Here is a 17,814-nt window from a genome sequence, read left to right on the forward strand (position 1 = left end):
ACACTAGGGCCATGCGCCCTACAAAACCTAATAGTCCCCTGGCACAACTGGCCATCTCTAAGGGGCTCCAATGCCCTCTGTCCAAAGTCAGGGCACGCTGCCAATGCAACGACAGTCAAGGGGGCGCACGTGGTGCCAACCTAAATGTGGCAGCTGCCCACTTCTTGCTGAGCAGCTGGGAGTCTATATGAAGGCCTAAACATTGCAGCTGGCACTAAGTGCTGCGCAGCTGTGCCGGCAGAGATGGGGCAAAGGAGTGCGTCCCACTCCTGGGTTAAAAAAGCAGGTCCCGGGGCGTGGCCAAGATGGCGGCGGAGTAGGACGTGTTTTCAGTCCCCTCCGGCTCCGGGCCTTTCATAGCATTGTCCAGCACCTATCCCCGGACTCCTGTACGGCTTTTTGGATGGCCTTGCGTCCCCTGGGGGTCGTGTCTGATGACTGGCCCCGAGCGAGCGGGGGAAGTGCCTGAGAGAGGTGCCGAGACTGGAGCGGCCGGGCTGAGAGGCCGATCGGCGGCACTGAGAGGCTGTGGGGAGCTCCGGCCGCGCTGAGAGGAGCGGTGGGCATGGAGAGCTGACCAGGACCAGCGGACGGCGAGGTACCCCCCATCGGCAGCGACCATCGCAGCAGCGGCCTCCAGCGTCTGAGCGGAGGCGGAGCTTTGGCGGCGCGGATAGGGCGACTCCCGGCCTGCAACCTACGCAAGACCGGGGCTTGTGGCCTAGCCGCGGAAGGCGGGCCGAGCCGCTGAGGATCGCACTGAAAGCGCTTGCTGGGGTCGATGCGGCGAGGCCCTACCTGAACCTATTTGGCGATCCCTAGAGGAGTGAAAGTGGCACGAACCGCAGCGGAGGGAGCCTCGACACCCAGCCTCGCAACCTGCCCGGGCGGGTGCACGGCGCCCCGGATGCAGCATGGGGGGAGGACCATGCCCCGACAATAGCCGTGGCGCTGGGCTCCCTGAACCGCCAGCGTGTTGGTGGCATTGACTGATCGAGGAACCCGCACGGCACGCAGAAGTGGGGCACTTAGAGGCACGGGTGTTCCCTGAGGATCCCGGGACCACGGGGTAGGCCACAGGGGACCGGCAAGGAGCCTTACCGGGCACGCGGAGGTGGAACAGCTAGGGATGTGCGTGCCCCCCCGGACCCGGATTGCGTGCTGAGCGACCGGGGAGCGGTCGGCCTCCGGGGGTAAGTCTTGTCCCCCCCAAGCTGAAGGAGGAGAACTGGTTTGAGCGTGGAGGCACTACGCTTGGGGGAAACGACCAGTGTGTCACCGCGGTGTCCAGCAAGAGGCGATTGTGGAGATGCAAGGTAGAGTCCCATTCCCAACGGAGGATTAGCCTGTGCCGATAGCCCCGAGTGGACCGGAGGCTCTCTGACCATCGCATAACTCCCTGCTTCGGCGCTTTGTGGCCGCCTGGTTGGAGGTGTGGCTAAGCCCGGGGATCCATGTCTGACTAAGGTGGTCTGCCTTCTCGGGGATCCGACCTGTCTACTGAAGCTACGGAGTGGTGACGACACATACCGCCTGGATCTTCCACGTCCATTGAAGGGTCATTGGATTCACTTGTGGACACTGGTGCAGAGTCCCCGCTTACGACAGGCTGCGGTCATACCGACGGGGTTCCGCTTTATTGCGCAGTGGTTCCCGCCTTGCTTTCCTGACGGAGAAGAGCGGCAGCAATGGCCTCCTCGCAGCGCAAAGGGAAGCCTGGTAAAGAGGGACCGTCCAAAGGCTCCCAGCCACCAGCGTCTCCTGGCCCTAGTGCCTCGCCCGGGCGGAAAGATGAGGCCCCGGCAACCAAGGCTTTCATGACGGAACTCTTCGCTTCGATAAAGGAGGATATCTCCGAGCTTCGCTCTCAACTGGCATCGGATCTCCGCGAGGTGAGGAGGGATGTCGACGGACTTGGAGAGCGGGTGGCTACATTGGAGGATCACGACTTGAGCATGGCCAACGATGTCCACCAACTGCAGCAGGACGTGCTTCGGCTTATGGAGCAGAACATAGACCTACAGGCCCACGCGGAAGATTTGGAGAACGGTTCCCGTAGGAACAACATCCGTATACGGGCGGTGCCGTGGGACGGCAAAGCGGGAGACCTCAGAGGCTATGTACAGGCGCTTTTCCTGCAAATACTGGACGAAGAGGACCTGCAAGAAATCAGGATGGATAGGGTCCACAGGGTGGGGCTGCTCAGGCGTGGTGGTGGACCACCTCTGGACATACTAGTCTGCGTGCATGACTTCCAGCTAAAGGAGCGAATCCTGAAAAAAGCACGGGACATTCCATCCTTGCAATTCCGCGAACATCGTCCTTAGCTTTACCAGGATCTGGCTGCCACGACACTCCAAAAGAGGCGCGAGTTCAGACCAGTAACCGCCTATCTGCGAGAACATAACATTTCCTACTCGTGGGGTCATCCCTTTCGCATTCTTTCGGTGGCAAAATAGGCTGGCGCAGATTCGTTCTCTCCAGGAGGCGAAGGAGCTTCTGGGTATTGACGACACGACTCCTGCGCCTGAAGCTGGCAGCCCTTCGTCGCGGAGGAGGCGACGATCCTCATCATGGCACAGAGTGGGCTCGGAGGCGGGTCGCAGACGGCCTGACCGCACGACTAGCCTACAGGAGAGAGGAGCTGCGGTGGCGTCCATGGCTTCCGTGATGTTGACGTCTTCCCAGCAGAGGTCCGGGGCAGCCTGATCTTCGGGCTGCTAGCCTACGGTGCCGGAGGGGCACGTGAACTCAGGTACCGAGGGTATATTTGTACTTTTTGAGAAGACACCCCGGTCCTCGGCCTTGGGGGACCCTTTGTGGGGTTCCCGACCCCAGCCCATGGGAAGTCCTACGGACTATTACGCTCAGGGTTTGTTTCCTCTGGGACTGTTTTGTTCTATGGGTTTCTTGGGTGTTGGGGTGGAGGGAGGAGGGTGGGCCTGAGGGGGGGCTGAAGGGAGGGGTTGTTGGGGTGGGCGTTGGGGAGGGCTGTGTGGTGGAGGTGACTGCTGGATACTGGCTGCGAGTCGTACCTTTCCTGGAGGAACGGCTCATTGGCGTTTGAATAATGTGCTCTTTACGCATTGCGCTCTAAGGTGTGGCACTCCGATTGAGAACTCCCCCTATGCTTTGCTTTGGGTCCGGATCTGGTGGAAACGAGTGACTGGGAGCGGGAGCGGACGACGGGACGGGACGGGGTGGGGCTGGTCAGGTGTGTGCGACGAGAACCTGTGGAGGGAGGGGGGGATTGGATGTATGTGGTATGGGAGGGGCGGAGGTGTGTTGCTCTAGCGGCTATGAAGCGGTGGGGTCTGAAGTTTCCTCATGCCTCTTAGCATTGGCACGTGGAGCGTGAAAGGTCTCAACTCCCCGCAGAAACGCCAAAAGATATGGAAATACTTGTTAGACCATCACCTGGATGTGGTGGGCCTCCAGGAGACCCACCTAGCGCGCAGGGATGAGCTCCGGCTCCGACACAGGCAATTACCCCTCATCTATAGATTTTCTGCCTCTACCAAGCACAGGGGGGTGGCTCTTCTTTTCCGGGCGTCCCTCCAATTCCAACCTCTGGGAGTGAGTTGTGATAAGGAGGGCAGATGGTTGATGGTTATTGGATTGCTGTATGGCCGTTTGTGTACGTTTGTGGTGGTGTATGTCCCCAATGCTCAGCAGAACAGCTTCCTTCAGGGTCTGTTAGATAAGGTGGGGGACTTTGTGGAGGGACATTTGTTTGCCCTGGGTGATTTCAATATGGTGTGGGACAAAACCTTAGACAGCTCCCGTGCCCAGAGGATGGACTCTGGCGTCTTCTCCACTGCGACGAAAGATCAAGTGGGCGAACTGGGGCTGATAGATGGCTGGCGCACCGTACACACCCAGGCCCGAGATTATACATTCTTCTCCCACGTGCACCACCCCTACTCCCGCATAAACCATATTTTTTTGAGCCAGGCACTCAAGGGGGATGTGCGTGATTCCAAGGTTTTTCCGCTCTCTGTCTCAGATCATAGCCTACTGGTACTCCTGCTGCAGTGGTCGGTGAGGGGGGATGGATATAGGAAATGGTACTTCCCGGCGGCACTAGTCAGGGATGATACCTCTTGTCGGGAGCTTCGAAAGGCCATCAGGGAGTTCCTGACTCTCAACCCGGCTTCGGACACGTCTGTCTTCAATACTTGGGACGCTTGCAAGGCCTCCCTGAGGGGCACTTGCATAGCCCTCAATGCGAACCTTAATCGATTGAGGAGGGAGGAACGGGAGAAATTGGAGGCAGAACTCAACAGCTTAGAACGGGCGCACAAGTTGAAACCCTCTCGAGCGACGCTCCGACCGCTGACGGCTGTCAGGGGGAAATTGAAGGCCCATTACACCAATCGTGCTGAGTTCACCCTCCTGAGATTGCGACGCGTATCATACTCGCAGGGGAACAAGGTGGGACGGCATTTGGCCCGTCAACTCCGTGAAAAAAGAGAGAAAGAATATATAGGGGGGATCCAGGACCCGGGGGGATCCGTCCGACATCGGGATGAGGATAAGGCGGACATCTTTGGCAGGTTCTATGCGGCACTATATGAGGGTGAATCCCTGGATCGGGACGCTCAGGACGCGTTCCTGCCGGGCCTCCCCATTCCGCAGGTCTCTGGAGAGTGGAACGAACGGCTGATGGCCCCCTTTTCCAGAGCAGCGGTACTAGAGGCGATTAAGGCCCTGAAGCCTAACAAGGCTCCTGGGCCGGACGGCTATGCTGCTCTTTTCTACCAAACGTTTGCGAATGAATTGGTTGACTGCCTGGTCTCCCTTTTCAATGAAATGGCATCCACCGGGGAGACCTCTGGAACTATGGCCGAGGCCCTGATCCCCAAACAGGGGAAGGACCCCTCCCAATGCGCGTCGTACCGCCCGATAGCCCTCCTGAATGTGGATGCTAAAGTGTACTCCTCGATCATTGCCCGCCGGCTCCAAGATCTGATGCCGGCCATTATACACCCGGACCAGTCCGGATTCATTAAGGGGCGGCAAACGCATGACAACTTGCAGCGTGTGTTGCACTTGATAGAGAAGGCCACCAGATTTCGCATTCTGGAGATCCTGGTGGGACTAGATGCGGAGAAGGCGTTCAACCGTGTCGACTGGGGGTTCCTGTTTCGCACCCTGACCGCCTTTGGCTTTTCGCGCCAGTTCCTCATGATGATCCGAGCCAATTACAACAGCCCTAACTCGAGGGTGCTGGTTAACGGACATCGGTCTGCTTGCTTCCCTCACACCCGTGGTACGAGGCAGGGCTGTCCCCTCTCCCCTCTCCCCTCTCCTCTTTGCCTTGAGTATCGAGCCCCTGGCGCTTGCGATACGGGAGAGGGAACAGATCAAGGGCCTTCCCTTTACGGGGGAGCAGCATAAAATATCCCTCTTTGCGAACAATGTGCTATTGTCGCTGGGGGACCCGGCTCACTCCTTGCCGCATGTTCGTGAGGTGCTCTCCCAATTTGAGGCAGTGGCGGGGTTCAAGGTCAATTTTGACAAGTCGTACATACTAAACCTGACTCTCCCCCCGGCGGAAGTGGAGCGTGTACGCTTGCTCACGGCTTTACCGTGGGCGTCTGCCTCTTTATTATACCTGGGAGTACGCCTGACACCTACTGTTGGGTCCTTATTCGCGGCTAACTTCCCCCCAATGCTGGCTGCGGTACGAGCAGACCTGGACCGGTGGAAACCGAAATTCCTTTCATGGCTCGACAGGATCCATGCCCTTAAGATGGGCCTCCTGCCTAAGTTCCTTTATCTCTTCCAGGCCCTCCCCGTTCCTATAGAGATGGACTTCTTTCGACGCTTAAGAACTTTGATGCTGAAATTTGTCTGGCAGGGTGGACGGGCCCGTATCCCCTTCACGACGCTGCGACGACCGAGAAAGGAAGGTGGAGTGGGGTTCCCTGACATGCTTTTATACTATAAGGCGGGCAGCTACGTGTGATAGTGGAATGGTCCCAGCAGCTTTCAGAGAAACACTGGCTGCATATGGATAGGAGCGTGGCTGGGAGGTCGATCTGGGACCTGATCTGGAAACCCAAAGTAAACCGGCCTAAGAATGCCTACATTAGCACTCCTACTAGCACAGTCTTGAAGGTATGGGACACAGTCACAGGCGATGACCGCGGGACCAAGTTTCCATCCCCCTTCACTCCCATTCACTTCAACCCGGACTTTCCGCCGGCGTTGCAGGAGGGACCCTTCAGGCTGTGGAGGGAGGGTGGCTGTAGGGCGCTGACACATTTGTTCCATGGGATGGCTCCACTCACGTTCCACAACTGCATGCGTGACTATGGGGTTCCGATCACTGAGCGCTTTCGACATAACCAACTTCTCCACTGGGCTACATCAGCGGGGATGAGTGCGGCCGCTACCCGACAGATTTCCCCATTCGAGTCCTTTCTTCTCCGCACCTCTACTATGAAGGGGACGATCTCCTTATACGGGCTGCTTCTGGCCACTGCGGTCTCTCCGCGCCCCCGCTACATGGAACACTGGGAGGTCCTTCTGGGCCGTGACGTTACTGACGACGAATGGAAGCATCTTTGGAGTGACGTCATGACGCACAATCACTCAGTGTACCTTAGGGATGCCCACTTGAAGACCATGCACGACTGGTATCTTTGCCCGTCCAAGCTCCACCGAATATTTCCAGCTTCTTCGGATAGGTGCTGGAGGGGTTGTGGCCTACTGGGGGATTTCCGCCACATCTGGTGGGATTGCCCGATCATCCGCCCATTTTGGGCTGAAAATCTGTCCCACATCAAGGATATCTTGGGGTATCCGATCTCGGACTCCATGGCTCATGTCCTGTTGAGACTCCGTGATCCGATTTTGGAACATCAAACTAAAGCGGATAAACGCATCTTGTGGCTTTGCTTAGGGGCCGCTAAGCTTACGTTGGCGGCAGCGTGGAAGAAACCACATGCCCCGGCCTCATCACTGTGGCATGCGAGATTCTGGGGTTTGCGGAGCATGGAGAGAATGGAGGACATCTTCCTGGGCAACTTTAAAAACTTTCCGTTCCGTTGGGGTCCTCTGGTCCGTTTCTTGTCACGTGGCCTACCGTCTGCGGTCTGCCCACCTATGTTCCGCGCGCTCCACCTATTCCAAGTTTAATCAGATTGCATGCTTGTGAAGCTTTGTATGGCACGAGAGTGTTACTGTTGCCACCACCGGGGGGGGGGGGGGAAACTAGTTGGGAACGGGGTTTGTTAATTGTTGCGACGCTACTTAGCCTCTAAGGGGTGTTGGGCTCCTGAATCATTTGCTGCGCTCTTCCTCTGCCGGCCATCGGGCCGCGCTTGGATTTCCGCCTACGAACTCCTTGGCATGCACTGGACTTACAAACTGAACTCTGTTATCATGTCACGCCACCCCACCCTGCAACCTCCCGTTTATGTATTTGAATGCTCGTTGCAGCTTCCCCTGTGAGGGACTTTTGGCGAATTGTCGCTTGTATGACTCTTTTTTCTTTCTTTCACTTTCCTCTCTTTCCTTTTCCTGCAAAAATTTGAATAAAAATAAATTGTACTAAAAAAAAAAAAGCAGGTCCCCCTAGAGAAAAAGACCTAAACGGTGCAGCTCCCCACTAATTGCTGGGCAGCTGGAAAAGTTAACCATGCAGCATGGGCCCTCCCTGGCCCTCAGAATAACCATGCGCTAAACGTGGTAGCCATAGGGCTCTAAAAATAAATGTGTGCCAGGGAGCAAACCGGCTCGTCAAATAACTGTGCCCAAAATCTTGAGGGAGAATCCCCCCCCCCCCAAATGTGGAGCCACACTGGGCTCAGTAAAGAACTAATGTACCCAGGGGGAGCCCTCTAGGCTCTGAAGTCAATTGAGGCCTCGTTGGGGCCTGCAGGCTCTTAAAATAAACATGGGAGCGGCCCGCTGCCATCCGGGGCCGCCCTAACTGCAAAGCTGTCCCTGTGCCGTTATCCGGCACCAACATTAGTCACTTTGGTGTGGCGTGGTGAAATTACCTGACTTCCCTCAGTGCCGCGGTCGGCACGCACAAAAACGCCTATGGAGTCCCCCAGCCCTTCTGCACTTACCGGGCTTCTCTCGGGGGACTCATCGGGCGTTGGAGTCGACATCCGCGGGGCTCTCTCCTCACTAGGAGAGCCCCGCACACTGGAAACAACGGAGACCGGCTTCCCTTTCGCCGGGAGCCCGCGAGGCTCAGCGCAGCTTCTCTCTGGCTGGGGCTTCCGGATTGGGAGCATGGGGAAGCCCTCCAGGGGGAGCCAATCCCTGCGCTCCACCCTAGTGACGCCGCGGGAGTCTCTGCCGGCTGGGACCAATCCCAGCGCTGCCTTAGGATGACGTCGGGAGCTGCTTCCTCGGGTCGGCCTCGGTGCCGCGGTGGTGAAACGAGGGGCAAAATGAGGGGTAGGCTCCCTCGAGACTAAAAATAACAGCAGTATGTGTGGTGGGCACCCGCTAGGGCTCTGATAAGCGGGGTGGGCACCCGCAGCAATTACCTTCGGGTCAAAACAGGAGGGCATAATGCAGGGTAGGCACCTGCAATTAGGATATAGAAAAACTAGCGCTACCGCAGCAGGTTATAGCCACAGCGCTCCTAAGGCAGCAGCAGAAAGCGCTTATAGGGACAAAAGTACCACATTCCTCCAAGCGCTATAATCCCAGTCCAGGGACAAAGAGAGGGAGTACAAACAGCTCCTACCCAGGGAAAGTCTTCCAGCCCTCCCGGGCCAGGCAAAATGGGGTCCACAGGAGGAGTTCTCCAGGCATCATGGGGCTGGGCAGGGCCCAGGGAGGCAAGCCTTCCCCTGAGCCCAAGCAGCTGCACACCCCTGGTAGATTAAAGTCCACAAACAAGAACATTTTCATGGGGTCACAGCCTCTCTTTTATACACAAAATCCTTTGTCTCCAAAAGTGCAGGCAAGGGGCGAACCAGATGCAACTTGTTCTGGAGCACTTTGTTTTGCTCAGCTCCCCTCACTATTCACAAGACCGGCCAGGGACATCAGACACACCACAGGGGGTGGAGCCAGCATTGTGGAGGGAAGGCCCAGCCCTATTCAGGTCCCAGGTGCACTCCTCCCTCCCATCAACATGCAGATCTCTCCATTCACCACCGGGGCAGACCCATCCTGACTCATGGTGCCAGGCACTCAAGCCAGCTCCAGCCAATCACAAGCCAGACAGTCAATTCACATTTACTGCACAGACATGCCAACTTCTAAAAGTGGCACTTCCACACTAGACACATTAAATCCGCGCACATCATTGCGCAGCAGTTACTCTCACGAGTTCGCACATACCAAACTTGCCCCTGCACTCCCCACACATCAGGAACTACCATGGACACACGTATCCCCCATGCATTCCTATAGGAGGGCAGGCCAATCTCACCTCATGCACTCGGAGAGCGCACGCACTTTACACTGGGCCACAGTGCTAAAGTGCGCAAAGGCCTAAAATCACTACCACCATGCTAGAGGCTAAAGGCAAACAGTCTAGGGGTGAACCTGCCAAAAGGCCCAAGTCCAACAGTTGATACTTAGGAAAAATTTCCTAACAATTTAATCCATAAGTTCAGAGCAGGTTCTGCTCCATCCTCATGCTGTATTTGTCTTAACACATCTGTTATTACTGCTATTTGAGGGATAGCATGAGTTCTGGTATACATGGCGTCGAAAACTGTACCTCATGAGGTAGAATCCTCTATTTGGGGAGCTATCCCCGTTGGCAAGCAGATTGTTAGAATCCTGTGTTTTTCTTAAGGGCTTGTGTGTGGAAACACTGCCTCTAACTGTGTTATTTTCTGAGCTGTTCAGAAAGGCATTTGCTGACATCTAGTAGGCATTTTACCCATAACTGCGTGTAGCATTTGTGGTGTTGTTTTATTTGTAGATCCCTGAATTTGTCATGTAGGTGTAGCCCTTGTGTGTGTTCTCATCACAAACAGTGTCAGGATTCTGTAAAGTTTTATTATTTCTTTATGAAGTGGACCTCCGGCTGATTCTGGCATTGTGTCAATGTCTGAATGTGGTGTGTAAGCCGCTAGGACTGGCCAAGTTGCTCCATCTCTTCTGAGGAGACAGAGTCTCACTTTTTCTTTTAGATGTGGGAGGGCGACTTTAAACCAGTTTATGTGCTCCAGGTAGGTGAGCGGAATTTCAATGTCCTCATACGGACAGTATTCATCTGGTGTTTCATCTTCAGTGTAAGAGTGAAATGTATTTGTGCATGCATCTGCTTGTGGGAATTTAACCCATTAATAGAACCTCAGTTCTATATGACTCGTGTGCCTCAATCATGAACGTTACTGTCCCACTACTAGCTGTGACTACATAGTCTGCTATTTTTAAAGTATGGGCAGTTCTGAAATGTTCTGAAATGTTTATTTCACCTTCCTGCTCTCTTCCTTCTACTGTGTCCACACATAGTTCTAGTGCAGTGTCTTTTTCTTCATTTTTTTTATTTTTATTTTTTTATTTTTAGTCCTCATATCACTGTAAGCGTCTGCCATCGTCACATATAAGACCCTACTGACCCTAGGCGCCCTGGGTCCATGTTCCTGCATTCGCTTTCGGCCCTACCATTCTAGCATCTTTGTACGAGGCGTGGTGTAATCATCAGACCAAAAAAATTTAGATCCGCCTTAGTTCCTTACCCCAGCAAACCAAGGGCGACCAGATGTTTCTCTCGCTACGTTCCAGTCTTGCCATGTTCAAAGCCACTCGGACCCACTTCTCATACGAGGGGGGGGGGGGCGGCGTCTTTCCATAATATGCAGATCTCTCGACTGACCAGCACGATCAAGCATAAGAGGAGGCCTATTTATTGTCCTGATTCAAAGGTGGTGATACCTGAGCCCAATCCAAATATGACTAACTGTAGATCTAGAGTGATTTCCACCCCGAAGATACCCGTCAATGCCTTCTCTATATTGCCCCAGTAGCCCTTTAGCTGAGTGCACTCGTAGAACATGTGCAGATCGTCTGCTTCTATCAAGCCACATCTGGGACATCTGGGGGGTGGATTCGGGGCAAACTTAGCAATTTTTTGGGGGGTATAGTACAACCTGTTGATGGTGTAAAAATTGTTTTGTTTTTTTAGAGAAGCAGACTTCACAAATTTATACAAATTTTTAAGTGACAGGAAGTAGAGCTCCAGGGAACTCTCCTCTAAAATAGATGCCCTCCAAACCAAGTGTGATGATGGTAATTGAGTGTCTTCCCTATCTAATAAACTACCATACCATAGTCCTATTTCTTTCTTAATTGGAGCTATATTTTGGAGCTTTGCCTCCACCTCATAATTACCCCATGTATTTCCTTTTTCTGCCTCGTACCATGAACATAGTTGTAGAAATTTAAAACGAGAAAAGGTATCTCCAATCCTTGCTCTCAGGACTTCCCACGGTAAGACCCCATCTGAAGATATTAACTCAGACCACTCCGAAATACCTGCGCGCGCAATTGGTGCAGCCAGGCCGTCGATCAAGCACTCAGGAAGTCCCGGGGACTCCCAAATTGGAGCAAACTCTGAAGAGTATTTTATCCCCCACCTTGCCTTGAGGTTTTGCCAAGTATTTAGTGCAGACCTGATCACCTTCAGACAGACTTTTTTAAAGAACCTGGGGGCCCCAAACTTATACAAAAATCCTTTGCCGCCTCCCTCGTGATTGACCGTGGCACTAAGGATCCTCCCCCAATTATTTCCGGTTGGGCTAGACAATAGGCAACTGATATTTTTAAACTGGAATGACATACAATAACAGAGGACGTCAGGTAAAGCTAAACCCCCCTTAATTAACCTTCTCTTTAGTTTCTTCCATGACAATCTGGAGCTCCTACTGGCCCAAATAAAACTTCCAATCTTACCTCGTATTTTACTTAAAAGTTTGCCTGGAAAATCTAGGGGAATAGCTCTAAAAAGATGAGTCAGCTTGGGTAAAATTACCATTTTAACAATGTTAACGCGGCCGTAGATTGTAAGTGGTAGGTTTTTGTCACCTAATAAAAAGATGATCAATCTCCAGTGTCTTTTTCTTCAGTCATTGTTGAAAAAGTTCTCAAGGAAAACTTTAAAGGAAACTGAGATAAGGTTTTATGCACAACAGGGAACTGTTTGTCCTTCAAGCTTGATAAGCCTGCAGCCAATATAAAGGATATGCCTACTTAGCCATGGCGTATTGTTCCCTTTCCCACTCCAGACATCTATGAGAAAATGTGAGTAGGGGTACCTGAGAATAGCACGACTGAACTACTCCGATTTGACCGTTAAATAAGTACCAAACCAAACCAACGTTGGCGGCGCCATGTAATGTAGTTCCTATAAACCTATATAGGATCTGCCCGTTTAGACCACTTAGACTGTGGGATTGGTGTCCAGATTCATTTCAGACACCCCAACCGGGTATGTTCACCTGTATACCAGCTAGCTCACAATGTCACTGTAAACTCCTCTTACCAAGGAGAGAATAGCTCTTGGCAACTATCAAACATGACAACTCTGTCCCATCAGGATCGTGGATACAGTACTTTTTTCTCAGTCACTCGTGCTCTTTGTCTCAAAGAGGTACACAGAATAAACGGTGGGGATGTTTTTCAATAAGCATTTATTGAACCAACGTCATTCTATTGTAAAATAGGTGTGCTGAGAAAACTATTAGACAGAAACAGATATAAATGATTACAAGCACAACCAGAGTAAAAGGATGGTAGATTTCTACCATAGTGCTAAAACAATGAATACAGGCAGGTATATAAATACATGAAAGTAATAATGCGTAATCCTACGATGCAACCCTAACTAGATGTACCTAAGTGAACCTAACATATATGTAGGTTAAGAGCCAAGAATCCCCCTAGGCTGAAGCAATCCAGTTACCTGAAGTGAGAGACTCCGTCTTAGTCTTGAGATAGACACCCCACGAGGGATATCAGACCACTGCGAGCTTGAGTGTGTGCATGCAGGAACCTCAGCGTCTTGCCTCAGTGTGTCAGCATGGAAGTCCCTTTTCTCCTCTCACAGCCTCAGTAAAGATATGGTGTTTATATACTCAAAGTGGTACCCTCAGAGGATCTACCTTAATGTGTCATGGCGGACTAGGATGATGGAAGGAATGACCCATATACATAGTTAATATGCAGAAGATGGTTATCCTGCTGAGATTCCAAGAATCCTCATGCATAATGAATGAGGCTAGTTTTCAAAGAAAACCCCATGTCATTTAATCAGTACTGTATCTAGTTAAAAGGTCAGTATCAAGAACAAGTATGTAGTGTAATGGCAGGGAAATGTAGGTGAAAGGTCTGGTTACTACCTGAGCCTATATCTGGGTACCTGTATGAAACATAACATTGGAGCAACCACTTGGAGACGGGAACGGTGCTGTATAGAAAATAACATAAAGATTTTTGCAAGATGGCCCCAAATTGAAGGCCACTGAGAAAAGCTGTCATGTATTGCAGATGGCATTCAGATCCATGTCCACTCTCTCTACTCCACATGTACATGCGCAGAGCTGTGAATAAGGTCTCTAGCTTAATGCTGCTGTGGCAGGCATATTGCCATTCTTCCAATGGCTGTTTCCAAACTGGGGTGGTGTAGTGGGCAAAAGAACGATGGACTTAACCCAGATCTTTTAATTAGGGGATAATGTTTGCATTGTCAGCATTCGGTCCATCATTTGCTTGCTGTAACACATTCTTCAAATTCTGGCACTGCTGCATGGAGATGAGTTGGGGCTGATGATTGTCATGCAGAATGTACATATTAGACGGATTGCTCTGGCATTGACTAACAAACAGAGAGTACAATACGGAGAGAGAGAAGGGGTCTCCTAATGTGATACTTGTTTTGAACACCCCAATCAGCAATTTTGTTGTAATTTATTTTATTTAGTTATTTCTGATAAAGCACTGTACTTTACACATAGTGACAACAGAGTTCTATACAGTGGAGTTGCATTTAGTGCTGAAAAATATGCAGGGCAATTCCAGATAATGCACACAGTGAAGAGTATTGGGATATCAAAGAAATATACATTGAATGTAAATGCATACGCAGAGGTTGTTGCTTTGGACCCAAACAGAATTACGACCGCTCTAGTAGTGGTGCAGGTAAATGGCTATACATAATAGATCAAATCAGATGTATAAACAAAGGGCATGACCATAGCCTTGCAGGTAATGGGCCATATTCAGTAGAACAGAGGTAGGTAGTGAAGTAACGAAGAGAAGACTAGCATAAAGCGCTATATAAAGAGCATGTTATTATTTTTACTGTCAGTTACACCTTGTCACACCTTCTGGTAGGCTATCAGTTTTGTTCTTATGTGCATTGTAGGCAATACTGCATGTAGGCTGCGGCAACCAGGGGTCACAGTCTTGAGTGCAACTGAGCTCCCATGCCGACTAAACAGTAGAAAAAGTAGAGGTAAACCTGATTAAATAGCAGTTAAATTGCCTCAACTTTGTTAGCTAGGCCTGGGCAGCAAGACAATCTTCAGAAAACTGCACGAGTAATGAGTGCATCTAATACCACAGTAAAAAACAAAAAACTTAAATGACGACATTAAAGCTAGTCTTTCGCCTACATGCAACTATAAATCAAAAATGTCCAAAAGCAGTGAGTTACCGGTCTGTGGTGACGTAGCTACCTTTTATGATTGACACCATTCTAGTGTCACGATCTTCAGTTTAGTTTCCTAATGCACGAGTCCCCGGGGGAAGAAGCAATAGAGTAAGGATGGTTCTGGAAGGAGGGCTAGTAACACCTACCACCACAGGATTCCATATTTCACATCATGCTCCAACATAACTGGTAAAGGTCCTTCATTGTTCCACTATTTTCAGGCCGCTATAGCTACTACACTGACCTGCTCTCCATTATGTTCCAGGGCAGATAAACTCAAGGCAATTATGAAGCAGCAAATCATCCAGCAGGCGTAGCGGACTCTCACCGGCAGAGTCATCAACTCAGACCTTTGGGGTCCCATCAGGAGGTTGACTGGTTTAAACCCTGGAGCAAGTCCTTGAGATCTGGACACAGTGAAAAATGGAACTGTACTGAATAGAATTCAGTTATAATCTTTTATACCTTTATTCTAGGAACAGGCTATTCAAAGAGGTTTCCTCATATAGTCTACCCCCTTCTTTCCCCATGATTGTCTTTGAACGCTTACACTGGCAAATGTTTGAGATAATTTATTGAAAGACAGGATTTAACTTGTAGCTGACCATTTATTATTATATTATTTCCTAGGTTTATATTTCAGTGACTACTGAGTCTTGTGTAAACATTATTTGGTTTTTATCTTTTATCTCTCAGCACGTTCTTTATCTGTTGCAGGAATGCATCTGTTGTTTCCAGTGTAAGTCGTTAAATGTCTTCTTTCTTGATTGGCCCTTCAATGAGCCTCTTTACGTAAATCATCCCCAGTGAGGTTTACATGAAGACTAATTCCATTGGTCCCTTATCGTGCAATGAAGCTGCTTTTCTGTGTTGTCCTCTGCTGAGACTTCATCAGTTTATCTTAATAGTCGTCAAGGAAACTTGGTAGAAAAATTCCCTTTTTGGGAATGATACTATGTGCTGTGAGTGAGATCCCCCCCCCTTTTGTATGATTTTATCTATCTGTATATGTTCCAACAGTTCTTGGTGTATTATTTCTTTGTCTAAAAGTTATCGTAATACTTATCTGCCTTCATTATTTTTTCTTGTTAACCTTTCTTTACCTAGGCCTTTCAAATGGCATCTTAATGAAAGGAAATACCTCATCTATCCACCGGTAAAGTTCGGCCAGTTGGTGGGCCCTTGGTGGGTCAAGGGACAAACAATAGGTTTGATACACGTAGGAGCACATCTTTTTCCTACATTTCGGAGTTAGTTTCCTCCTAATCTGATATCCTCAAATGTGTCTCTCAACCTCCTCCCACTATTGTCCAGAATGGCCAGAAATTGATTTCCTGTAGTAGTCCTAAATTATTGGTAAGTTCTCTTCTCTGACGAATGTAGCTGCACACTCGAGTCACCTGGTCAGTCATATACCATACATGTTTCATTTGTATGCTTTATTGCGAGGATGATGTCAGATAATTTGGGATGATTCAGAAGTTGGGATGGAATTGGACTATTTTTGTCCATGCAAGAATTCATAAGAGGTTTATGAAATTTATAGTTGCTCTTCAAGCCGCATCTCCATGTGGGTGGAAGCAATTTTCTACTGCTCAAAGAACTTTTGCCTCTTGTACCTCTTTGACTTTTATTTGCTTAATTGCATATTATCTATTTTTTTATATTTTTCTTGGTGGCTCAGCACTTGAGCATCTGGAATTACAAGTTGGTAAAGTAATAACATGGCAACATAAGACCCACATTGCAGGGTAATCTTGACCTTACAAAGATCCAGACTATGGAATTGTCTGTTTATGCATAAATCTGGCAAGTCAACATCAGACAAGAAAAAGGGAATTTGAAAAATGGAAATACATAACTAAGATTATTTATAAAATCACCTGCAAGATGGTGTTTTGGCATTGTCAGAAGAGCGTCTAGTATTTAAGCTATTGCGCCTTAAATGTCCACTGTACCACACTGTTTGTACAGACTTGTTCTGAAGTAATCTTATAGCACCTTAATCATGACAGGAAACAAAACATGTCCTCAATACTGACTCCTGCAAAGACTGCATATATTGGATATCTCTGACTAGATATTCAACAACTGTGAGTGATGGGCAAAAGCCCACTCAATTGCAAACATCTCCACAACCCAATATGGTCCATGCATGCATCCCTCTTGTACCCAGTTCCTTTTATAATGGCATACGTTTTCTCTCTTTAAGCTCCACAACATAGTGATTAAGACCAGCTATGGACTCTAGTACTCAGTCATTCATGCGCTAACCCACCCTAGCTACTCTTTGCTGATGACTCCTGGTCACTACCCTTGCGCACATCCACTTCATTTCCTTTGCTTCAACCTCCAATCAATCTTCACACTTACCTTCTCAACTCACACCCTCAAAATCATCAGGAAAAGCAAAGCACTGACTAGCTGCTTTTTAGAGTAGGGAACTGGTGATGATACACAGCTGTGCATACAATGGTGGTTTCCAAGCTATAAAGTAATAGCTCTTGTTGCGAAGGATGATCCTGGTGCTAGTTGGCACAATGCAAACTTGTAATGTAATGTAATTAAGCACTTACATAGCGCAACTGTCACTCCAAGGAGCATCATGGTGCTAAGCGGCATCAAAAAGAACCTGGTTGACGGACTCATACTAGATGACTATGGGACGCGACAAGGAGGTATTTGATTAGAGTTCTGCATACGGCGTCATATGTTGTGAAAATCCAAGTTTTTAGGGCTTTCCTGAAGAGAGTGTCAGATCGGATTTGACGAAGCATGTATAGGAGTTTGTTCCAGGCCTTAGACCCTATTTCTGCAAGTGATTTCCCTCCTTTTGAAACCAGTCTAAATGCTGGAACCTTCAGCAAATTGGCGTTGGACGACCTAAGATTCCGAGTGGGTACATAATGCCTGAATTTGGTTCGGAGATAGTGGGGGCCTGTGGAATGTACTGTCCTGAAAGTGATTATCAGGACCTTGAAAAGTAATATTTTTGTGAATCTGCAGCCAGTGAAGTGTTTCTGAGCTGCTGATGAAGATGACTTCTTAGGCCACTTTAACACTAAACGTGCAGCTGCATGTTAAACCATCTGAAGCCTGTGGAAAACTGACTTATTTGTACTTGTTAATAATAGCAGAGTCTATGGACTAGGAATAGCTACATTAGGCTC

The 17,814-nt window shown here is 49.8% G+C and overlaps 1 protein-coding gene across 5 annotated transcripts in view; it reads left to right on the forward strand.

Moving 5' to 3' along the window:
• Window positions 1–17,814, forward strand: part of IRAG2 (inositol 1,4,5-triphosphate receptor associated 2) — a 1,168,119-nt gene that overhangs the window by 889,132 nt on the left and 261,173 nt on the right. The gene's annotated exons all lie outside the window — the stretch shown is intronic.

The sequence above is a fragment of the Lissotriton helveticus genome, chromosome 1_1 (genome assembly GCF_964261635.1).
Source record: "Lissotriton helveticus chromosome 1_1, aLisHel1.1, whole genome shotgun sequence".
NCBI lineage: Eukaryota > Metazoa > Chordata > Amphibia > Caudata > Salamandridae > Lissotriton > Lissotriton helveticus.